This window comes from Sinocyclocheilus rhinocerous, unplaced genomic scaffold (assembly GCF_001515625.1).
Source record: "Sinocyclocheilus rhinocerous isolate Xijiao unplaced genomic scaffold, SAMN03320098_v1.1 scaffold705, whole genome shotgun sequence".
Classification (NCBI taxonomy): Eukaryota; Metazoa; Chordata; class Actinopteri; order Cypriniformes; family Cyprinidae; genus Sinocyclocheilus; species Sinocyclocheilus rhinocerous.
The window spans coordinates 1,694,961-1,721,276 of record NW_015630576.1 but is presented as its reverse complement, the minus strand read 5'-3'; the positions used below and the strand labels follow the sequence as shown (position 1 = coordinate 1,721,276).

Below are 26,316 nucleotides of genomic sequence, written 5' to 3'. Positions count from 1 at the left end.
ATATATATTTACAAATAATTATTTGTATGCCAGTAACAGAGCATAACACTTGTCTGACTGTAATAAATACTCTGCAGTAAATGCTTACATTAAATTTAGCTTTCTCAAAGTATTAGCTAGTATTGTTAAAAATGAAAAATAACTATGTATGTTGTAACAAAAAACAGGATAAAGCTGTTTCCACTCTCATATAGTGAACATTATGAATTACCATAGAAAACATGGGGGGAGGGAATAAAAAGAAGAGTAATTAAACTGTCAAACATCAAAACAGAAAAACCATAGCATGAAAAAGTGAAAGAAAATAATATAGATAAAACTAAAAATAAACCTTTCTATACGTTATCTTATATTCAAATAAAAAAGTTTTATGTACTTCTTGTTTGCTTAATGCTGGTGGGAAGCATATTGCAAGCAGCAGATGCTATATATCAAACATTTCATAAAAATAGTCAGTGGACACGATAAAGCCAAAGGGCTCACTTGAAATATATTGTATGTAACTGTAGATTGTAAATCCCTAATATTGTAACATGTTTTAATCTCCTTGGAGCTGACTGGTTTGATTCGCAGCTCAGAACTTTTTATTAAAGTTTTTAAAATCACATTTTATGAAAATGAATGGAAAATTGAATGGAAAACTATTAACCAAGATCAATTTCACAATCTAGTTGAAAATGGTGTACTATATATTTTTTAAAATTTGCCTTAGCCTCATCACATGTATGTGGGTTTTTATTTATTTAGGAGTTTTGTAGTCTTCATCAGTGCAGCATGTATTACGTTGACTGTAACTGTACATTCAGGGCAGTTTCTGTCACAGTTTGTCACAGCATGTGCACAGCACAGTGCTCACTGTTTTTCTAATCTTCATGCTCCTGCAAAGAAAGCATTACAAATAGAGCTGAGCCTTAATTCTATGGCTAGTGTTCTCTAACTGCCCATATGCAATCTGCTCAAATGTCTTTTCAGACAGACTTTTAAAAAAGTTGTGAGGAAAGTCGTGGCCTAATGGTTAACCCAAAGGTTGCGGGTTCGAGTCTCAGGTCCGGCAGGAATTGTAGGTGGGGGGAGTGAATGTACAGCGCTCTCTCCCACCTTCAATACCACGACTGAAGTGCCCTTGAGCAAGGCACTAAACCCCCAACTGCTCCCTGGGCGCCGCAGCAAAAATGGCTGCCCACTGCTCCGGGTGTGTGTTCATGGTGTGTGTGTGTTCACTGCTGTGTGTGTGCACTTTGGATGGGTTAAATGCAGAGCACTAATTCCAAGTATGGGTCACCATACTTGGCCACATGTCACGTCACTTTTTCACTTTAGTCATAGTTCCTTGGCTTTCTGCTTAACATTGGCTGGCATCTAAAAGCTGTCTGGCCCCGAACACTCTCAGGTATTCTTCCTGAATGACAAATGTACACGCCCAGCATGGTGTGTCAACCAAGAGACACTACTGAACAAAGCTGATTGAAAGCTCTTGTGAAAGTGCCAGAAGCTTTCAGACGGAGAACAGCATAAGCTGGATGTGGGGACATAACCAGCAGAGATAAAGAGGCACTCTTACCCCTTTTCCACTGAGTAACTGGTGTTTAACCTGGCACCGTTTCACACCTCTCCACTGAAGAAAAGGTGATTCTGTGCAGGAAAGTTTGGCTCTGTAAAGGACTTGACGTCAGCTGAGTACTGGCTCTGACACCAGTAACTTTTCGCTGGAATTTTTTATTTTTTTCGCCCACTGATAACTAAAGTATAATGTGGACAGAAATACAAAGACATATTTAGAGCAGATTAACTATAGTGACAATGTAAAATAAAAAAATAAAAATTTGTAAGAACATTGTTACATGTTACAAAATATTTCTATTTCAAATAAATAACTTATCTTTTGAACTTTCTATTCATCAAAGAATCCTAAAAAAATGTATCACACAAAACTATTAGGCATCACAACTGTTTTCAACATTGATAATAAGAAGAAATGTTTCTGGAGCAGCAAATCAGTATATTAGAATGATTTCTGAAGAATCGTGTAACATTAAAGACTGGAGTAATGATGCTGACAATTCAGCTTTGCATCACAGGAATAAATTACATTTTAAAATTATTAGAATTTTTAAAGTAACCGTTTTTATTTGAATTAGAAATCTTTTGTAACATTATAAATGTATTTACTGTCACTGAATAAAATAAACCCTAAAATAAAAAAATAAAAATGAAAAGCCTAAAAAAAAAAAAAAACACTTGTGGTAGTTGAACGGTATTTTACATTTATCATGCTTTCATTGTGATGTTTGTTCAGTGTCTGGTCCCCATCCACTTAGATGATATAAAAGAAAGCAGCTGAATTTTTTTCCCCTAACATCTGTTCCACAGAGGAAGGAAAGTCATTCAGGTTTGGTATGACATGAGGGTCAAGTGATGAAAGAATTTTAATTTTTGAGTGAATTAATCCGTTAAAATATGTGAAGAAGGATAGTTCTGAGTATCAGTGTAACGTTGGAACTCATTTAAGTGCATCCAACTGGAATGAATCCAGTGGATTTAATAATGAATTATAATGTGAACTCTAAGATAAGGCCAAAAAGTAATTGTCTCAGAAAATCTCCTGACTTGACTGAACTGAAAAACACTGTCCAACATTCAGCCTGCTGCTCCCGCTATTAGCAGACCTGCCTAACCTACTTGTGTCTCATGTCCAGTATTCATTACAACCACCTCTATACACCCTTGAACTGATAACCTATTTTAAAAGCCAAATGCAAGGACAACATGTTTAAGGTTATTTCACTTTCACCTCTAACTTGAATACAAAATATAATGATTCTTGCACCCACTGTGACCTATTTTTCCTCTAACTGGGCCACCGTGAGGCTTTCTATACATTACTTCAGCTAAAAACAGTATAATGTACAAGGATAGTCTTTCCGCCTTTGTGTGTTTGTAGACCAGTGATACTCCCCGATTCCTAATAAAAATCAGCCTATAAGTAGACCTGACCTTCTTTGTCACTATTCTACTGACATAATATGTAAAACTGGATGCTGTTTGACAGAAAAGAGAGGTACATATGTCACCGCATTCTTCATCATGAACTTTTTACGGTATTTTTTTTTTCCAGCAAACTGAGGATCCCATGAGGATTTACTCTCTTCTATCCAAATTTTAACCTTTATCATAAAAATGTAAACACTGATCTGAAACGTGTAAGAGATTCACCTGTGTCCTACTTATTCATGAAGGACATAAGGAGAACAAAAAAAGAAGAGACACTTTTCACTAACAGCACAAAACTTTCATTGGATTTTCAGCACAATAATGAAATATCATGGGAGGAATTCACTGTTTAGATTGTTTTAGCTCCCAGTGCAATTCATAAACCAGGTAAAGATGCAAATGTGTTCACAAAATCCAAAATATTTGGAAAACATTCTATAATGAGCATAATTTGCATAGAAAAGAGGTGGATTTCATTTAAATATGCAGCGATGTTTAAACAAATGATAAAATACTGCATGTCGCAGTACCGCAGTTCTTTAGTGTTGATTTTGTACAGGCTAACTGCCTGATTTATGGATTTCCCACTTTGCTTAATTTGGAATTCATTGTTGTACTCAGAAAGTCACGACACATAAAGAATACATAACTCAAACGCAAATGTAATTAGCCTCCAGTTCTGAACCATGAGTCATTTTATACCACTAGAGGGGAAAAATCGTGCATTTTAAAGACTTGACTTGAAATATCAGCAAAACATTCTTTATCCATGGCTAAATGATCCCATTTCCCCACAAAGTTTTTTTTTTACTCTTTGCAAACTCATGCAGTAGATTGCAAACATAGTGAGCATGTCCAATCTTCACTTATTTTTAATGGAAGTTTTGTACGCTCATGAGCATGGCACTGCTGCCAGTTTTACTACATTTCTGTGGTAAAGGAGGCCAAGATTAGCATCTGCCACCACAGAGACTCATTTGCTGGCTTTCATGTGTGTACCAATGCTAACATGCACTGATGCAAATTGATTTTAACTTAAACGAAAGATGCCACTTGTGATATGGTAAAGTTTTCGATATTCATTCAAAGAGAGCTTAAGAAGATTCTCTCTCAAGGTTTGAAATTCGAGCTTCATTGATGTGATAAATGAGGGACTAAACATGGCTTACTGTACTTTGCTAGCGGCTAACAAATAATTCAAAATGTGGATGTACTATATATATGTATAGTTCAGTCATGGTGCAGGCTGATGGGTTGTTAACGTAACTGATGATATTCAGAGAGTTAAACAACTTGGCCCAAGCTGATTGGTTCATGTTGCATATGCAGCCAATGAGCTTACTGCCATTTTACTTGTATTTATATGGCTGGCTAGCATTCACTTGAGATTTTTGCAGCGCGCTAGATAAGTAAACAGTCTTCACTCTGATTTCAGTGCATTATTGCGTTCGTCAGATTAAAATTTTTAAACTAGAAAACATACAAGTTGTTACGTGTTAAAATAGAGAGTAAAATGGTCATTCGCCTAGCTACTTATATACCTAATTAATGGAACTCACAGCAGTTCAGTCTCTCTGTGCAGTAGAAGCAGCTTGCATAGGCATTCAGTCATCAAGATTTTTCTCAGCAGCAGCATGCACAGCATTTCTGTTGCGAATTTTAATTTGGACACAATTAATATAAAAGCAGACAACTGCATTTAAATAAAGTCACTGTAGTGTCTTGCTCAAGACCATCTTGGAATGAGCCATGCATTTAGCTAATGATGTGTTCATACAATGCAAACATTATTATTCTTAATATGCAATATAAATATTTTAAATTATCAAAATAATTGAGCAGCTGCTTTTGAGGCAGAATTAGTCCTGGGCATATGACACTACAACTACAGGGTGTGCAGTGATTTATTCTTTCGCCAAATATTTTGTTAGCTTATTAATAAGTTAAAGGTAAGTATTTACATTGCAGTAATGTTAATGAACGTTAATGGAAAAAAAAATTACAACTCTTGAATGACAAATTTAAAACTATTTGCTCAGGCCGCCCGTGCAGGTGGTTGCTGGGGGTTACTTCATCTATCAGCCTGCAGTGTGATTCCTGTTTGTTAATGGCACACATAGGATGTGTTTCAACCTAGGTAAGTTTGAGCTATTGGCTCAGAGACACACATAGTTATTCAGGTCATTAGTTAAATAAACCTAAGGGTACAGCACCCAGGTTCACATTACTAAGCCACTAGTTAATTTATCTGGGCTCCATTAGCCCAGAAACACGTTTAACCTCAGGTCACTAGTTTAAGCTATCTGGTCAACCGATCAGGTACACACAGCAATAGTTCACTAGCGTTAAGCCATTCGGCAAAGCCGGCCCAGGCTCACACATTGATAGCAAACACACGGTCTCACGGCTCTCTAGAGCAGCAGCAGTACATATGTCTTGGCAATAGATCTACTTGTTCTGGGGGGTTTTATCTTTTATAATTCTTCTGCCTTATAGGGATGATTTTAAGCATATTATTATATAGCAGCAGCATACATATTTAGTTGTTTTGTTTTCTTCTCCAGCTTTAATGGGGGGTTATTTTTTTGTAAATAAGAAAAAAATTAAAAATCAAAAGTTGCTGATTACAGCAATAACCAACAGCAGCAGCAGCGTAGCAGATCTATTCCACCAAGACCAAATACATTAACATTGTCATATCCATCACCATGCTAAAATCTTCCGAAGGGTGCTTCTACTAAATACTGAGCAACGGGTCTGAATACTTAGGACCATGTGATGTTTCAGTTTTTCTTTTTTAATAAATCTGCAAAGATGTCAACAATTCTGTGTTTTTCTGTCAATATGGGGTGCTGTGTGTACATTAATGAGGAAAAAAAATTAACTTAAATGATTTTAGCAAATGGCTGCAATATAACAAAGAGTGAAAAATTTAAGGGGGTCTGAATACTTTCCGTACCCACTGTATATATATATATATATATATATATATATGTAGGTAAATATGTAGGTAAATACATAATTCCAGTTTTACCTATAGTCCTATATATTTTATCACAAAAAAAGCAATTTTTGAGTCCAATTGACCATTCGCAAAAACTGTTGTTACTGATGTTACGTCCGACATGGCACTTTCACGCCACACATCATGTTCTCACACAGTGAAAAATACATCGCGGAGCAAAGAGGAAACTGACAACATGCTGACAGACAAGACAGAGCAGGTTACTTCTGGTATGAAACAAAGTCTCAACTTTCAAATTCTTAAATTTACTTAAATCACGAAATAAACATGAATGAACATCAGAAGGTATTTTATTTCTACCACGTAAAGACGTCAATACACACCATTTTTCAAGTTCAAGTCCACCAAAGTTAATCTATAATCTGTCTGATTTGTTTGTCAGACAAAATGGTGGATTCAGCGTTATGATTGGTCAGATCGCCTGTCAATCAAGCTCTTTGTGAAGGGTCAATAGGTTGTTTGCACATGACGTCATTGCTGTAATTTGCACACACAAGCATTATCCGACTCGGCTCCTCCTAATCAGATGCAGGCTTAAAAGCTACGTTTTCCTGCGTTTTTCAGTAAATTTCTTGCCTCTTCCTGGTTTGACCAATTTGAGCATCCATAAACAATGCAAAACATAGGCATTTAGAGTTTCTGCTAGTGATTCCTATATAGAAAAATCACTTCCTGCCCTCCAGCTGCATTTCGTGCGTCATCAGAATCACGTGATTGCAAACAACCTATTAATCCATAATTGAGGCACTTGTATGAAAGAGAGTCACAAAAGCAGCGATGGTCATTGTTTGCCATTGTTAGGGACATTTCAGACCCCTTTAGCAAAAAAACAAAACAAATCTAATGACTTCTTTGATAAACCTTATCTAGGTTGCACCTAGAAACTCACCGGTTTGACGTCTAGCAACATTTTGCAGTGACTAAAGGTCTTTAGCTATACTTTCCATTGAAAGTAGTTGGCATAACATTTTTTGCATCTTTTTTTCATCTGGGTTGAGCAAATCATATTTTATATGCATTTGAGACTCAAATGTTGCAGAGACTGTAGAATTGTTTTCCCTAGCATTTTATTTTTTTTTGTACACGTTGAGTGGAAATATGTTAAATATAGCTTACCGTATATAAATGTACTGTTACACCATGTTGCCTGACAGCTGATATTAGGAAATATCAGAAAGCTAGATGCCACGACTGAGCAGTCAGCGACGTGCAATGAAGTTACTCAGTTGATATTATTGGAGCTTCTTCAAGTATCTTGCACACTGGATTTGATGTGAACCACTCACCAACCTGATCAGGAAAACACAGCAAAGCCTCTGCTATCTTGGAAACGATCAGAAAGGCCTCCAGATATTGAGATGTGTTTACAATATTGCACTACTGAAAGCATCCTGTCAAGCAGTTAAAATGCATGGTATGAGGACTGCGCGACAGGAGAACAAAAGGACCCGGAGAGGGCGGTACATTCAATTTAACATATCACAAACAGGGTTTCTTGGGGGAATCTGAAGTTGTGGTTTACCACCAGCTTCTGGAACCACTAAAATGGATATTTCTCTCCTTAGAGATTTTGCCCACAAGTGCCAGAGATGTTAAATATTATAAGGATTTTTGGTTGCAGTCCCAAATATAACTAGTTTTTGAGAAAAATAGGAAACAGTACACTCTGGATTCAGAATGGTGTCTGTTCTTGAGACAATGTCGCATGTGGAAAGGATTTCTGCACAAAAAGAAGAAGAGAACTTCTTTTAATTGACAGCAGGAAACAGTGCTATTTTCATACTCTGATATAGACTCAAAGATTTTTCCATATGGTTACAGCAGTTTGTTCACACGAATCATCAAGATTTCTGACAACTGAAAGCTTCACACTATTTTATGTCCCACTTGGTTCAAGTGGAGCTTTCTTGATGATCTTTAAATGTGAACTCAGATGTTTAAATGTTATTCATACACTTCATGTTCACTCTGCTGGCTTGACGTCCAAATTGAAGTGACAAGAGCATTGTGGGTGTGCAGGTAGATGATGCTCAGGTTAGAGAAGAGATTGCTTTAACAGCATGTGTGAGCAGGTGAAAGAGCTGCAATTATATAAGTGTAAAGAACACTTGTAAATGTAAATTAGAAATTCAGTTCTGATCTTGATTTTAAAAAGTAATATGTTATCATTCTTACAATTAAACATTTAAATATGTTGAACAGTATAACAAAAAAAATTGCTAAGTCATCAGCAAATTCTGCAGATAAATTATTTCTTACTATAAAAAAGGTATACAATTGTATACAGTGTGATTTAAAAAATAATCATGGATATTTTCTATATGAAGTGATGAAGTGTACATGTACATGTAAATTTTTGTATATTTGGATATAGACATTAAAACCAATGATTTTTTTCTTATTTAAATTTTTATGAATTAAACAAATGTAATAAATCGAATTTATCTGAATTAACATTTGCCTATAAATTACATTAATTCAATCATCTTTAGGCCTACCTATACTTGTAACGGGGCTGACAAGACGTGAGACGTGCGGATCCATATGCAAGCTTTATTAACATGAGAGGAGGTCGCTGTGTGCAATCAGTGCTGTGTGCAATCAGTGCAATGAATGATTGGATATGTAGTCCGGGGTGATATGCAACAGTGTGTAGTGCGAGAGTCAATGAAAATGGAAAGGGTGACCTCTGATGGCTAGCAGACGGAAGTTCATGGACCGGATTCGTGACAATACTGAATAGATAGATAGATAGATAGATAGATACTTGAACATTAAAGGGTATAATATAAAGCATTATGCATTTATACTCTGTTCAGTGGCCTTCACAGATACAAAGTTTGACATATAAATTAGACTTTGTGTTTATTATTGTTATCAGATTTTATTGTCAGGGAGGAGTGTGTTGATACACAAGGAATTATATTGTGTGTGTTAACACAAGCTGGTTGAGTAGTGTATTGATAAACCTGCAATTTGTATTCAGAACAGGGACACGTCACTTAACCATCCAAGTGTACAGTATTTGCTCTTTAGATGTTTGTTCGTTGTTCCCAGTGATTTAGTAAAGAAGCATTCTGCTATCTCATGCTCAACATAATTACCATAATTATGTGGTATCCATGTTTTAAACAGAACAACAATCCTATTACTTTTAGTCCCCATGGTAACTGCTAAGTGGTTTGCCCAAGACCAGCTTAAGAGCTTCTAGAGTGGCAATTTAGGATTTACCTTTACTGTTACAGTATAAACACAACGCTGGCAGGGGACCAGCATTACATTACAGGTACCCCAGGTTGCTCATAAGATCAGATTCTTAATGGCAGCTGCTGGGATGCCAAATTGGAAAAGTTTTAAGAAGCAGATTCATGACTAACCTGTACGCCTTTTGGAAGTTTGCCTTGCCCTTGACTAAAGGACAAGACTTGAGTTATGCATAAATGTTCCTTAAGATCTTCAGGTGTCAGGTGTGTAACTATAATTTTAGCCAGGGTAACTAAAATTACCTCAAATTAAGGTAATGATTTTCACTGAGAACCAGTTGAACAGTTACAACAAATACAAGTGTCTACAGAATCCTTTTATATTAGTCCTGACAGATCAGGCAGGAAGGACATTAAGAGATCAGAAACATCATGAGATGGATTTGATGTAAAGAAAAATTTAACGTGTGAAAATGATCAAATTTTATTTCAGTCAGGCAGCCAAAAATAATGTTGCAAGAGTAGCAGTGTAGCGTATCATAATACAACATGACATTGAATGCTTATAATAGTTTTGTTGAGGTGTGCTACAAACAATGCTTCCCACACTTTAAAAAAAGTAAATAAGTATTTTAAAAAGATTAACTTGAAAACAAAGATTATTGGAGTATGTTTTACAAGACGATACAATTTCAGTCTTTCTACTTCAAAATTTCAGGTTAATTCAGTGTGTTACTTCCCATTTCTTAAGAATTAATTGTGAAATTTACTAGCAATTTCTAAGTGAAAATTGTTTCTAAATTGTTTTTTTTTTTTCAATGTATTCTCTATATAATCCACTATGTGGCGAGGGAATTGTAAATTAGTAAACAAGTAAGCAAAGTCAAATACAGCAAAAGTGTCATAAATGACATGAAAGTGATTATTTAAGAATGATGACTATGAAATAATGGCAAGAAAACACATTTTTATTGAGTTGTCACAAGTTGCACACAATAACATTGTGGCCAGTCTGATTCACAAATAAGTGACTGATATAAACCACTCCTTTTTAGTGAATCAAAAACATACAGCGCCGCCAGTGAAGTCCGATTCATGAACAAGTGACTCTTATGAACAGAATCTTTTTAGTGAATGAAAAACATACAGCGCCGCCAGTGAAGTCCGATTCATGAACAAGTGACTCTTATGAACAGAATCTTTTTAGTGAATGAAAAACATACAGCGCCGCCAGTGAAGTCCGATTCATGAACAAGTGACTCTTATGAACAGAATCTTTTTAGTGAATCAAAAACATACAACACCACCAGTGTAATGTAAACATGGACAAATGACTCTCTTGAGTTGGTCCTTGTGAGTGAATTGTTCGAAAAGATTCAGATATTTGGAATTAATCAGGCGAGCCCTTCACTGAATAAACTCACTAAATCTACCAGAGAAGTTACTGAATAAACATTACCAAATCCAAATCTAATCGAAAGCTTGTGCTAATCGAAATTGAAGCAGGAAATGTGTACCCAGGAGGCGTAAGCCATATTGACTACATTAGGCTACTATATAGTAATACCTAAGAGAACTATCATTAAAGGCCAAACCAAAATACAGAAAGAGACAAACACTCATGTGTAGTGATACCATACTCCAATTAACTGCACAAAGAACTGTGTTATGAAAGACAAAATTAATACAAACCTCCCCTAAAGATTGAATTAAAGGTCTAATGACGATATGGAGCAATTCCAGAGATGCTAACTTAGTCCAGCTCTGGCTCAATACATTTTTCTCACTTCATTTATCCTGGCTGCTTATGTGCTTAAAATGTCCACACATAGGTTCTGGTTCATTTCTCTTCTGTTTCACCACAGTTAGTCTTCTTGTTAAAAATTTCTGTCCACTTTCTGGGATGCACAGTTAGGAGCCCATCTGTAAGGTGTGAATGGAAAAGCTGTCAGCAAGATGTGTTGAACAGCTGAAAGCTGTGAAAATGTTGACGCAAGCCATATTTGTGCCCATGTCCAGAAATAAACCTACTACCTGTTTGGAGTGCCAATTCAGGCATTTAACCATTAGGACACCACAACTCCCTCAGATGTCACTTAATCACTGTAACATTAAAGGTTTAAAAAAAAGTCCAAGTTTTCTCCTGAATTAAATGATGGTAAAGTACAATTTATTGATCTCTAAATACCTAATACTTCAAAGGTTTTCTATAGTTCCAAAAAATCCTATAGATCGTTATGCCAGTAGGTGACGACAAAAGACTATCTTTATGAGTCACTAAATCATTCAGAACTGATTCGTTCAAACGCATTGATTCACCCATTAACTTTGTTTTGAACTATTTTCATTGGTGGGACAAAACAGACAAAGCAACTGTTGCCAAATCAATTTTAACTTCTTTATTGAGCTATTGTGTAAAAGCAATATCACACTCACAATCATGTTGCTTGTCTGAATCAGCAAAGCTGTTTGGATATAAGCTAAAACGTAAACATACGGATGTATTGACAGCATAACACATAAAAATATTCAGATATGCATAGCTTTAGAAACTTCAACTTCAAATAAATTATAAAACAATAACAAAAATCAAAACAAAAACCAGGCTTAACCATTTCACTGTTGAAAAGTGCACAAAATATGAGGGAATAAACTTTTTCATTTGATTTTCATCTTAAATTTCAAATGAGCTTTAAATTTCAAATGCGTAGATAAGTAAAAATCATAATGACTTAAAATGTAAAAAGCAGGATTATCACTCACTTGCATACCTAATGATTTTTTTATTTTTTTATTTTATTTTACAAAAAGCACAAATGGATTGATCCATTTGTGATTTTTTTATATAATAAAAAAATCCAAAAATCATTAAGTATACAAGTGAGAGCAGATCCTGCTTTTAAAATTTTAAGTCATTATGGTTTTTACTGATCTACGCACCCTAAGTTTTGGTTCAGCGCAGTGATTTCACATTTTTTTATTTGTTGGACATCTTGATATTTTACAAATCAAATTAAAGTTTGTCAAATAAAAAAAATAGAATGCAATTGATGATTTGGCATTAAAAATATGGTGCAATGTATTAATATGAAGGAATTTTCTGTATTGATTTTTTGCAGGTATTTTGAAAATCATTGTGAAAATTAAAAAAAAAAAGGTCTTTCTGAGAATGAACTTGTACATTTTGTAGTAGGTTACCACAATCCCCTTATCCCTGCAGATTTTTATATTTAGTGCTTGAACAAGCAGTAGGAAATAGATTTTTGACAAAGACAATTGTGATGGAATACCAGTTCCTAGAACAGAAGCTCCTTTATATTGAGAACCATTGACATCACAACCCCTTGCTGACTCGTCCTACATTTATATGGATTGCGAGTCAAGTGCCATGTGACATGCAGTGGTTAAATGTCTTAAGAGTCATGTATATCACTGCATGCAGACAAACATAAACAAATGTTGATGATAATGGCAAAGTTCAAATCAATACAAATCCATTTGGAAGAAGAAGAAAAAAACATCAGAAAAACACACATCACTGAGTTATACAGCTGACACAAATAGATTCAGGTTGCTGTAAAGCCAATGGTGAATGAGAAATGCAGATGTGTATATAAATATAGAGAGTTGCAGCAATCTGATAATAATCAAGTGATCTGATAAACAAATTTAACATTACGAGTACTCTAAAGCCATACAGTAGCTTTCTGAGAACTGACCCATTGTGTTATTTGTGCACTTACATATTCAAAACTGAAATATAGTTCAATGGTCATATGAGGGCTTTTCACACTGCGCTAAACCCTGGTTTGTCGTCTTTCTAAATTTGGCTTTTAACTAGGGTGGCCATATGTGCCATTTATACGGGACACATCCTTGCCATGATTTTTATATTGCCTAAAACATCCAAAGTAGTTTGACCAATAACATGCAGGTATTGTACATACTTGACCAATCGTGGCGCGTTGCACGTGAGAAAGTGAGAACGATCAAAACGATGCAAATACGCGCACGTGTTTGTTCGTTCGTTCGACCTGAAGCTGCGCACCGATCGTTGTATGACACCAAAGTACAGCGAGAGCGATTTAAAAGCATAAGGAGCCGTCTGCTCTGCTCTCTATAGCTCTCGTGAAATAATGCCATACAACGATCGATCTGCACAGTCCTAACAGCCAAAACCTGCAAGGGTGCGTCCCGTAAAAATGGCCTGTATGGTCATCCTACTTTTAACCATGGGTACATGGGTTATGAAACCCTGGGTTAGCAGCGCTCTTGCAGTATTAAACCTGCATTGCACTCTTAACCTTGGGTTTTAAAGGGCACTAAATTACGATTTCATCTTTTTAACTTTAGTTAGTGTGTAATGTGGCTGTTTGAGCATAAACAACATCTGCAAAATTACAACTCAAAGTTCAATGCAAAGGGAGAAGTTGTCTTTTACAGAATTTGCTTTTTAAGGCCTACAACAAACGTAGGGACTGGTAGGGACTACAATGAGCTACTTCCTGGGTTAGTGACATCACAAACCCTGAAATTTACATAAACCTTGTCCCTGAGAATACACAACAAAGGGGGTGGGGCCATGTTGGGCTACTTTAGAGAAGAGAACGAGTTGTTGTAGTACAGTGTTGTTGACATGCCATCAAAACGCTGTTATTTTCACCCAGATTGCAGGGCCTCTTTGTTCAGCCTTCCTAGGGACGCTTGACTTAGGGAGCAATGGTTAAAATGTATTTTTAACTCTGTTCCTGAAAATTATAATCTAAATATAGCTCTCTGTGGTGCATATTTGACGGAGGACAGCTTCCTCAATCTACGTAATATCAATGCCGGCTTCGAACAAAAGCTTGTCCTTAAAGTTGGAGCAGTTCAAACTATAAAAGCAGAAGCTATTGTTTATGGGCCACAACCTATAAGTATGTTTTATTCTTTGTTGATGTGTTTTCCATAAATAGTTTCTATCATTAATTTTATGTTGTAGTATGAATAAAGCTTTAATACGGATAAAACTGTATATCAACAGATAACATAAACAGCAGTAGCATTTACAAATAACAGCGTATCTAAAAATTATGAGACAACTACAACAAAAACATACCATTCTGAAACGCCCTGTAAGAGTCGTGCTTGCATAGGTTCTGCTCGATCCTCTTCAATAATATTCTCTGAGTCTAACACGGGCTCAAATTGATAAGGCAATATCATTGTTTACAATACACCGGGACTGTATGCAACTACCCGTTATAGCAAGAAGCATGAACAACGTGCACTAGGCAGTTAGCGAATTGCAACACACTGAGCCATATAACCAATCTGAGCCCATTGCGGATTTCTGAGGGAGGAACCAGGAAGTCAACAGACCATTTTTAGAAGAATGGAAAAGCCGTGTTGAATAAAGGTAAAATATGTGAAAAATAATGTGATTTTTTAAAAACAAAGCATGAGCACATGTTACAGTGCACCCCATAAACACAATCGCAACATAGGCTCATTGGAAATGCGTGCCTCTACCTACATTTCTGCAAAACTCAAAAAACTTACTTACATACAAATCGCTGCAGTTTCCAGTTGAAATGAACACTAGAGGAAGCAGATTGCAGGGCCTCTTTGTTCAGCCTTCCTAGGGACGCTTGACTTAGGGAGCAATGGTTAAAATGTATTTTTAACTCTGTTCCTGAAAATTATAATCTAAATATAGCTCTCTGTGGTGCATATTTGACGGAGGACAGCTTCCTCAATCTACGTAATATCAATGCCGGCTTCGAACAAAAGCTTGTCCTTAAAGTTGGAGCAGTTCAAACTATAAAAGCAGAAGCTATTGTTTATGGGCCACAACCTATAAGTATGTTTTATTCTTTGTTGATGTGTTTTCCATAAATAGTTTCTATCATTAATTTTATGTTGTAGTATGAATAAAGCTTTAATACGGATAAAACTGTATATCAACAGATAACATAAACAGCAGTAGCATTTACAAATAACAGCGTATCTAAAAATTATGAGACAACTACAACAAAAACATACCATTCTGAAACGCCCTGTAAGAGTCGTGCTTGCATAGGTTCTGCTCGATCCTCTTCAATAATATTCTCTGAGTCTAACACGGGCTCAAATTGATAAGGCAATATCATTGTTTACAATACACCGGGACTGTATGCAACTACCCGTTATAGCAAGAAGCATGAACAACGTGCACTAGGCAGTTAGCGAATTGCAACACACTGAGCCATATAACCAATCTGAGCCCATTGCGGATTTCTGAGGGAGGAACCAGGAAGTCAACAGACCATTTTTAGAAGAATGGAAAAGCCGTGTTGAATAAAGGTAAAATATGTGAAAAATAATGTGATTTTTTAAAAACAAAGCATGAGCACATGTTACAGTGCACCCCATAAACACAATCGCAACATAGGCTCATTGGAAATGCGTGCCTCTACCTACATTTCTGCAAAACTCAAAAAACTTACTTACATACAAATCGCTGCAGTTTCCAGTTGAAATGAACACTAGAGGAAGTAAAACTCCCACAACTTTTATTCCTTTTCACACAAAGTATGATTTCCAGGTCCACAGTTTCGATTAAAGCTGCAGTCCGTAACGTTTTTGGTTAAAAATGATCCGAAATCAATATTTGAGCAAGTACATAATAATGTACAGAATAATTTGCTTTTTGGGTTAAAAGAATTTCTTAATATGAAATTCAAATGGTATGACAATTAGAGATTAGACTGTACAGAAATTGAAATCTACACACTAATACAAACTACATACATGTAGTCACGTAATGCTGATGTTGTTAACATTAACAATTTGAGAACAAAGTATAACAATAATAATAATTTGCATGGTTTGATGTGATATGAGCTAATCGATCGTTAGATTTAATCACCATTGGTAGCGCGATTTATTGTAATGCTTTTTTCCTCAGTTGGTCAGAACAAATGTGGCAGATTTGTTACTTGTTCTAATGACAATTATCCAGTGAAAATTCTTATTTGGGTATACTTCCAAGACGTAGGCTAGAATCTGTGATTGCGAAGTACAGTAAATATCCACCCCGGTGCGGTGACTGATAGCCACACATTCACCCAAAACATTAGATTCATCCGCGCTGGAGCCGTGCCGGTGCACGACCCACGCAATGAAAATAATTCCGCAAGTAACTGCAATTGCAGGTTTCAAACAGAGATGGCGACAAAAAGGCAAAACTTACGGATTGCAGTTTAATGAAGCCTAATTTTCAAATAATTACTTGAGGAATGTTATGTTATGAATTCAAAACAATTTTAACATGCTGTGGCATTTGAAAACTGATTTATTTGAAGGTTAGCGTCACATATCCAGCTTCATATGCATGAATTTTCAAACTCAGTACGTTTGCTCAGGTTCTGACACGAGACAGCGTTGCACTTGGGTAATGAAGAGCTCCGGTACGAACCCCATGAAACTACGGTTCAACAAAAAAGCTCAAATCCGCATAAGGAAGTTAAAATAACATGGCTGCATCAACAAATGCGTTTTTATATCACTTTTGCATTTGTTAACACTATCGGTAGGTTTAGGATTGGGTTTGGTGTAGGGGATATTTCCAACACGCATTAAATTTTAGTGACACTCCTCGGTTATTTGAATTATGAACCACCGCAATATGTACCGGAAGCAAAGTAATACAAACACAGCAATATGTGCCTATATCAACCAAAGTAACAAAAACGTGCCAGGGTCACGTATTGAACCCACGTTTTAGCGCCACTCACTGGACGTTTCACTTTGAAACTGCCGCGAAACGTGCAGTAAGGTAAATAATAATAGTGCTGCAGAAATGTATTTAGAGGCACGTATTTTGAATAAAGCCTTCGAAAAAAGCCGGTAGATTGTTTTTGAATGTACTACCCTATTGTGGAAAAAATTCATCCACTCCATTTGTTATTTTCCTCATAAATCAGAAATGGTGTCTCAATCACACTGAACAGCCCCCCCACCCATGCCAAATAATGATTTCTGCCTTATTAGCTTAGCTCCTCCCCTGAGTGAGCTGTATACAGTCCAAGTTTATCTCCTTGCTAGTTCATTTAAAATTCAGAACTCTCTACTCAAGTTATTCAGTCAAGAATAGTGAGTGATTTCCTTTTTTCTTTTATTGTTTGATTCATAACAGCACAGACAGCAGTAGGTACTGTACATTAGGCTGCTGTCACACAGATCTTATACACATGCGTTTTCTTTCCCAGCTGTTTACGTTCACAGGCATAACCGACTGTGTTTATGTAAACATTGCATGTTTATGACATACCCTTGTGTGTATTTGACTGTTTAAGCACTATAAGACGCATAAGAGAACTTACCATACATTCACACTGGGCGTCGGCATCAACACTTGACGGAGGGTGTGTCTGAAGCTTGGTGCTTACGCGACCATCAAAGTGACAACAACAATCACATTAGGGTGGTGCATGAACACGATTGGCTAGCGTCTGTGCTAGGGATTTGCTTCAGATGTGTGTGCTCAGAAAACCATATATCAGAAGTTTAAACTGATATGCCTTTAAAACGCATGCAAATAATAAACTTTAATGATGATGAAGAGCATGAGCGAGAACGCGATAGACATGATAATCAAAACCAACTGTATATGCACAGGCACCATCTTGCTAGCTGAGTAATTGATGCTAAACAGAGTGAATAGTGCTGTTTTATTCTGAAGCTGCACATCCCCAATTGGTCACACCCTCTCATAAAGACGTAGTCCAGTCCTGCAACATCCCTACAGGGACAGAGCAAATTGCTTCCATTTTATCAGATGCAGCGGGCCAAAGGTTAACACAGATCGGCTCGTTTCAGAGCTGAATACTCGGAAAGTAGCACAGATGCACAACAGGGACAGTGGGAGGAGATAAGATCTGAGTTTAAACCCATGGTTACTGTTCACTTGCAGTTGCTTTTGTTAAAGGAGGATGATGGGTTAGTGTTTTGCTCAAACTCTCTAGTTCACTAGTTAACCCTTTATGACTCAAACTGCATGGGCAGTTGTCAAAGAGCTTTAGTGACTTCTGTTCCTGCAGAGCTACAGTAATGTCACAGCAAATGAAGGAAAACAGCAGTATGCACAGAATTGATTGCATTCAATTTTTAAGAATAAGCCAGCCTTTGTGAATGCGATTGCCGTTTTGCTGTTTTCAGATCTTCTGGTATGTTTGTTTACATAGGTGCGGATGAAAGGCTGGCAGTTTACATTTTTAGTCATTTGGAAATGAATAATACATTATATATGAAAACAGAGAGGGGAAAAGGGAAAAATAGAAATCAACATGAAACACAACACAAACATCGAGATCTTTCATCTGCTGCAGAAATCATCATTTCAAATAAATATGTAAATGTGAAATGTTCTCACTGCCTGTCATTTTGAGCTGCCCCTTAGGAGGAAAATCACAATTGAGATCTCTGTATTATCTCAATAGTTTTTCCTAGAGAGTAATGAGATTAAATGGAGGCTTTTGTCTTTCCCCTGTGAAAAAGACCAAAGTAATTTATCCATGGCTACATTCTCACTGCAAGCCTTAGTGCTCACTTCTGATTTATTGCTCAGATTCAGATTTCCGATTTGAATGTGAACTGGTCACAGTCCTAAACTGACAAACATGTGCAACAGAATACTGTCATATGGAAGTGAACATGGAGGTGACTGAAGTCAATGTTTACACCTTCATTTATAAGGTGATGTGCTGTAAAAGACGTGAAAGAAGTGAAATAGTGCACAGGTGATAAGGAGGACAAAAACAAGAATTAGGATTAGGATTTCAGTCATTAACACTGGCAAGAAACTATAAAAAATTATTTTGTATGATAAATAAATAAACACCCCCAAATAGGAATTCATTGCCTTAAATGTTAATCTGAAGCAACATGGCATATCTTGTTACACACCACTATCTGTCAACACACAAACAAATGACAATGATATGGGTCAGGACAAAATCAATGCCAGTCCATGAGCATAAACCCATATAACTGCATCTATGGCAAACAGCATTAGAACAAATATACACACACATCACTGGATGACACTAGGGCCCTGTCCACACGACCACGGTTAATTTTAAAACCGCAGCTTTTTCTACACGGTTTGGCCGTTCGTCCACATGCAAACGCAGCACCAGGTCACTGAAACTGAACATTTTTGAAAACACCTGCCAGGGTGAAGATTTTCAAAAACTCCGGTTGCAGTGTTATCGTGCAGACAGCGAAATCTGAGTTTTTGGCTTGTGACGTCGGCGCCTGCGCTGTTATCTCCACCTAATGGAAACTTTTTCAGGCTTCTGATTGGCCAACATGGCTTTACGGTTGAGATTATATCGCCACCTGTTGGTTTGGCATGCTCTTGACAGTGCTTCATAGCATGCGTTTGCGTTTTCATGTGGACTGAGATTTTTTTTTAAACGGAAGAAGGAAAAACTCTGTTAATAATAATACCCGTGTACGTGTGGACATTGCCTAATGAATACTGACTGACACAATCAGATGCAGTTACATGCTCTCAAATCTGCTGCAATGGGGCATAAGTCCACTCACTGTGACTATGCTCCTGTTTCAATGAATTGTCATACGTGGTTTAAAACCTTCCATTTTAAATATATATTTGGTTTCCTTGTGAAATTAAATTTGAGATACGGTATGATGTTTCCTCTCATATGCCCTCAAGGGACAGATAAATAGACAGCGTGATCACAGTCTCTCTGTTTGACCTCTGGGATCGAATTCATCCAGTTTGTGAGATTAGTGCCCAATAGTGTTTGACCTGCTGTCTCCCAGGCAATTGTGTGTCAAGAGTAAAAGGTTGTGACCCCAATCTCATCATGTGGACACAGACATTGTTTGACCTTTGAGAATATGTGTGCATTTACGTGCATTCATGAGGAAAAGCCTTTAAGACCTTTTAGAGCAGGAAAACTAAACCATTCCTCTAAATGCAGTCTCAGTCTCTTTCACTGTATTTCAAGCTTCACTCAGAAAATATATTAAATAATGCATGTGCCCTCAAGCAACGACAACTACAATCTTAACAAATTTGTAGCAATCTAACCTCACTAGGGCAATTAAACCTTCCAATTAATTTAATTATCATAAACATCAGGCAGAGCATTTGACACAATATTTAAAAAGGCTCCCTGTTTGCCCACGATTTCCCTGTGGACATGTGTTTTTTTTTGTTTTGTTTTTTACGTGCAATAAATTCATTACTTTTAAACATGATATAAAGGTTGCTAGCTGGAAACTGCTGAATGATATAAAAACATTAAGATTTCATCTTACTCAAAAATCAAAGAATGCAAATATAACTAATATTTCCAAATCTAATTCCTCTAAGAATTCCTCAAGTATCAAAAAAGATTGATCCAGATATAACTAGAAAATACACAAGCAATTCATCTGCCTTTTTTTTTTTTACGTATTTTTGACACTGGTGAAGCATTTTACTGAATTCCCCTCACTTAAAGCATCATATATATGTCATTTAAGATTTAATAACTCAGAAATAAAAACAGGTGGATTTCGAAAATATTCCAGAATAATATGTTGTGTTAATTATTATAACATAAAATATGATACATAAGGAATTGACACTCATAATATATAGATACTGTACACGTGATAAAATATGGCACTGTGTATGTATTAATAAATTTGAACAAATATATACTATATATGTTTACATTTATATGAGATGTTCAATGTATGAGGAAAATATGAATTGTGATATATATCCATATATTTGTATTTATTTAGATTTTATATAGCCTATTTATATTTTCCATCCACCAAGATATCCAATGCTCCAAAAATCCTAATCCTAAAATTTCAATATTTGTTTTCAGCAAACACTTGTTTGTTATATAACATTGTATGCAATCAATGCAGTGAGATAAATGTTTATGAATATGTGTTCAGTGTTAACTCATGAAATATAAATGAATTAAAGTTCTTAAAGTTATTACATGCAGTATTTGTCTTTATTGCTGTATATATTTTTCTGTATCAATGCATGCTTCATGCATATATTGCAGTATATTGAAAAGTATAAACACTAGTTTCCCATATATGGAAATGTATTATGTAATATTTCACATTATGTTTTCCAGTATGTCTCCATTCATATACTTTTGTACTTTCTGACCACTTTCTGTGAAGGTTTTGTGCATGTGAACATCAGGTACTGTACAAATAGGCTACCAATACCAGAAGTATTATTTTGCCTAAGTAAAACAAAAAGACAACAAATTAAAACTTCTTTCATAATGCTAAGCAAGAAGAGGAAAAACAAAGACTTGTTGAGAGCAGAGAGAAAACAAGATGGCTTGCATTCTATTTAAGGGACATCTCATGCCAATAGCACATTGCCTTAATGAACAACAAGGTGTCAAAACAGCTTAGACGCTTCTCAGTGTTTTTCTCTGGTTTTGGAGAGCTCCCACCATGAGTTCAACAAACCCAGCCCCCTCTAACAAAGGAACAGCCTGATAATTTACCCTGGAGCTTCAATGTCATGCCAAGCAATTTCAGACAGAACATGGTGCTAATGAGTAAACATCACATCACTTTTTAAATACATCTTCATAAGGTCAAAGCTCAACAAAGTAGAAGACAGTGTGTTTGTGAACTGCCATTTACTTCTGTAATTTGATGTGTTTCTGAAGTAAACAAGATATTTAGAGGAAAGAAATGTAGGAAGAGACCTAATTTTATACATGCCGACAGGTCGTATTCTGATTTTCAGAAGGAGCTGGATGGAAATTTTTTAATAATACAAATCCACAAATCTGATGCAGACTGGAATCATAAATCACACCGTGTTTGATCATTTAGCCAGAGGAAAGCTGATCCCCTAGTGAGCCTGGTTTCTCCCAAAGTTTTTATCTCCATTTTTGTCACCTGATGGAGTTTGGATTCCTTGCTATTGTTGCTTTTGGCTTGCTTACATGGAGTTTAAAAGACACTACTATTTAACAATACTGCATTATCAGTTTGACTGCTAACGCTATTGAATGATTAATATTGAATATTAATAATCTTTGTTTCCAATTTGATGAATTTTGCAGCATTAATACTGTTATTGAACTGAATTGAATCAACCTTGAACTGACTAAAGCTGAATTTATCTTATGTAGAGCTGCATATAGCTGAACTGAACTCATATTCACCTGAATCAACACTGAACTGACTTATGAGAATAATGACACTATTGTCTTTGTAAAGCTGCTTTACAGCAGAATCTGTGTCATATTTGATGACGTTTGCATCATTAATTCTGCTATTTTACTGTTTATACTGTAAAACTGCTTTGAAACAATCTGTATTGTGCAAAGTGCTAAATAAAAATACAGGTGCATCTCAAAAAATTTGAATTAGAATCATCGTGAAAAAGCTTATTTTTATTGGTAACATTTCAAAAAGTGAAACTTTCATATAGTCTAGATTCATTACACGTAAAGTAAAACATTTCAAAAGTTTTTTTGTTGTTGTTGTTTTAATTTTGATTTAATGATGATTACAGCTCATGGAAGTAAAAAATCCAGTATCTCAAAATATTAGAATATTTACATTTGAGTTTCATTAAATGACCATCTCTAGAGTATAAATTCCACGTATCTCTTGTTCTTTGAAACCACAATAATGGGGAAGACTGCTGACTTGGCAATGGTCCTGAAGACAATCATTGACTCCCTCCACAAAGAGAGTAAGTCACAGAAGATCATTACTGAAAGGGGTGGCTGTTCACAGAGTGCTGTGTCAAAGCATATTAAATGCAAAGTTGACTGGAAGGAAGAAATTGGGTAGGGAAAGGTGCACAAGCAACAGGAATGACCACAAGCTTGAGAATACTGTCAAGCAAAGCCAATTCAAACGCTGACCATGATATTACAGTGCTTGATTGGCCAGCCAACATGTCTGACCTGAACCCCATATGGAATCTATGGGATATTTTCAAGAGAAAGATGAGAAACAGTGGATCCAACAATACAGACGAGCTGAAGGCTCAATAGTGCCACAGGCTGATCGCTTACATGCCACACCTCTCTGATTCTGGAGTTTGTGCTAAAGGAGCCCCGAACAAGTATTGAGTGCATAAATTAACATTTTATATACTTTATTTTCTTACACTTTAAAGAACTTGAACTTTTCTGTTTTGCAATTCCTTTTTTTGATTGATCTTATGAAATATTCTAATATTTTGAGATACTGGATTTTTGACTTTCATGAGCTGTAAGCTCATAATCAATCAAATCAATGTAAGCTAATCATCAAAATTAAAACAAAAAAACTTTTGAAATGTTTTACTTTACATGTAATGAATTTAGAATATATGAAAGTTTCACTTTTTGAAATAAGTTACAAAAAAATATATAATAAACGATATTTAAATAGTTTGAGATGCAACCAAACGATCACATTAAGAGCAAGAACTTGTATGAAGAACAATAAAAAATATCACAATAAGAACAAGAACATGTATGAGGAAGAATGGGGCACTCAGCGTGATTTTTAGTATTATGCATATAATAACTCTAAGTGTTCATACAGCTGCTTAAAGAAAGTAATGAGGTTCAATGGCAGATCTGCGCAAGACTGAGCTAACAGTGGTCAAAACAGCAGTGTAATTACGTCAGCCAGCAATATAGCCATCCCAAGAGTCTAAGTTCTTGCAGTGCACATTTTTAATCCTTAAGACCCTGCTTGTGATGACACAAGCACCTTTACAGACTGCTGTGTTTTATTTTCTCTCTTATTACTGTTTTGTGTGTGTGTGTTTTGTGTAAGATGCTACAGAAAATAATAATCAATGCTCTTGAGGTTCTTACACAATATTTACACAGTAACAATCCGATTTCCTCCAGCGGCACAGAGATGTTAACATTATGCATGACGGAAGTGGGTTTTTACGTCACAGTAAGATGGTCTTGAAGCCTCTGCAAACACTCCACTGTAGTCGCATTCTGGAGAACTTTAGCAAGTGGAGCTTGTGTGAGCGACTACATAGGTGTGCAAATACTGTGTGTGTGTGTGTGTGTGTGTGTAGATGCTTATTCAGCTTTTAAAATGCTATAAGGGGCTAATTGGGTCTCTGAAACCCAGATGGGTGCTTTATCTCATGATTAACCCAATAAGTAAACTTAAAGGGATAGTTCACCCAAAAATGAAAATTTGATGTTTATCTGCTTACCCCCAGGGCATCCAAGATGTAGGTGACTTTGTTTCTTCAGTAGAACACATATGATGATTTTTAACTCCAACCGTTGCAGTCTATCAGTCGTATAATGCATGGCAATGGTAACAAAATCTATGAGAGTAAAAAAAACATGCACAGACAAATCCAAATTAAACCCTGTTTTTTTTCTTTTGTTACCATTGCCATGCATTATACGACTGATAGACTGCAACGGTTGGAGTTAAAAATCATCATATGTGTTCTACTGAAGAAACAAAGTCACCTACATCTTGGATGCCCTGGGGGTAAGCAGATAAACATCAAATTTTCATTTTTGGGTTAACTATCCCTTTAAGTCCTCAGTGACATCATTAAAAAAACTACAGGCGATGGTTCATTTCCCTAGACATCTGAATGTTTGGGGTGTTCCATATGTTCAAACCAAGGATGTCTATAATGTGGCAAGAACCCTATCTGTTTTTTCCATTTATCTCAATGGCATTTACTGTGGCAGTAGAGCTTTTGAGTTTGAGAAAGGTGCATTACAGATCATATGTATTATTATTATTATTATTATTATTATTATAGTAAAATAACATAATGACAATGCTGGCTGGCTAATGGCATCACAACATCACTTACAGTCCTTCATATCCTGAGCTGTGTTTGTAATGTGAAAGGCAGCAGACGGGGTAAAAAGTCCATAAAGGAATGTTGTAAAACTGGCTTCTATAATAATGCCTGCTAGTTTCCTGCACCATTTTTCATCAACAGTGCTTCCATTTCACAAATATATAACTCTGATCAGCCGGCTGTTTCCAGTGAATCCAAAACATGCGTGACCAGTCTACTGATTCACATACAAATGACTCTTATGAACTGATTCTTTTAAATGAATCAAAAGCATCAACAGAAATTTGACCTTATGAGCCAATTATTTTAAGTGGACCAAAAACATACAGCACAACCACTGCAAACTGATTCACAAACATACAGCTCTTATGAGGTTTTTTTTTTTTTAGAGAATCAAAAGCATACACCGTTACCAGAAACTTAACCTATTGACTTTTATGAGCAGGTTCTGTTAAGCGAATCGAAAACATACAGAGCAACCTGTACAGCACGATTCTCAAACAAATGACTTATGATCCGATTCTTTTTGGTAAATCAAAAATATACTGCACTACCAGTGTTCTTTCAGTGTTCCAGGTCAATTCTTTAAATAAATGTTGAAAACGAGTTCTGTCCACATCTACAAGTGCTAATTGGCCTTGACTTCCAGTTTTTCTTTTTGACTATTTAAAGAACAGAAGGACACCTTAAAAAAATTAAACAAATATAAATGAATTATCCTCACAGTTTATGGACAAAATTTTCAATCAACTCTGAAGTGTCATGGGCCCCTGACAGCATAATCAACTCTTCTGAATAGTTGGAATCTTACTCAAAGCACTCAACCACGAAAACGAATAATCCATACATGGTATTCACAAATAATGACATTATTTAGTATTTCTGGCAACCAAAGCACTTTTTTAAACATCTTCACTGCTGCTAACAGAGTGCTGAGGAACTTGCCTGACAATTTAATAAATTACAATAAATTACAAGATGTCTATAGGAGAGCAGTTACATCTGCTGATTGAGTTAAATGTGACCCTGAACCACAAAACCAGTCTTAAGTCGCTGGGGTATATTTGTAGCAATAGCCAAAAATACATTGTATGGGTCAAAATTATTGATTTTTCTTTTATGCCAAAAATCATTAGGATATTAAGTAAAGATCATGTTCCATGAAGATATTTTGTAAATTTCCTACCGTAAATAAATAAAAACTTCATTTTTGATTAGTAATATGCATTGCTAAAAACTTCATTTGGACAACTTTAAAG

At 35.9% G+C, this 26,316-nt stretch overlaps 1 long non-coding RNA gene across 1 annotated transcript; it reads left to right on the top strand.

Moving 5' to 3' along the window:
- The first annotated feature begins 3,641 nt into the window (after window positions 1-3,641).
- Window positions 3,642-19,373, top strand: LOC107740679 (uncharacterized). Its single transcript, XR_001640104.1, has 3 exons — window positions 3,642-3,653; window positions 8,915-8,916; window positions 19,291-19,373. It is a non-coding gene; the product is annotated as an uncharacterized LOC107740679 (long non-coding RNA).
- The last annotated feature ends 6,943 nt before the right edge of the window (window positions 19,374-26,316 follow it).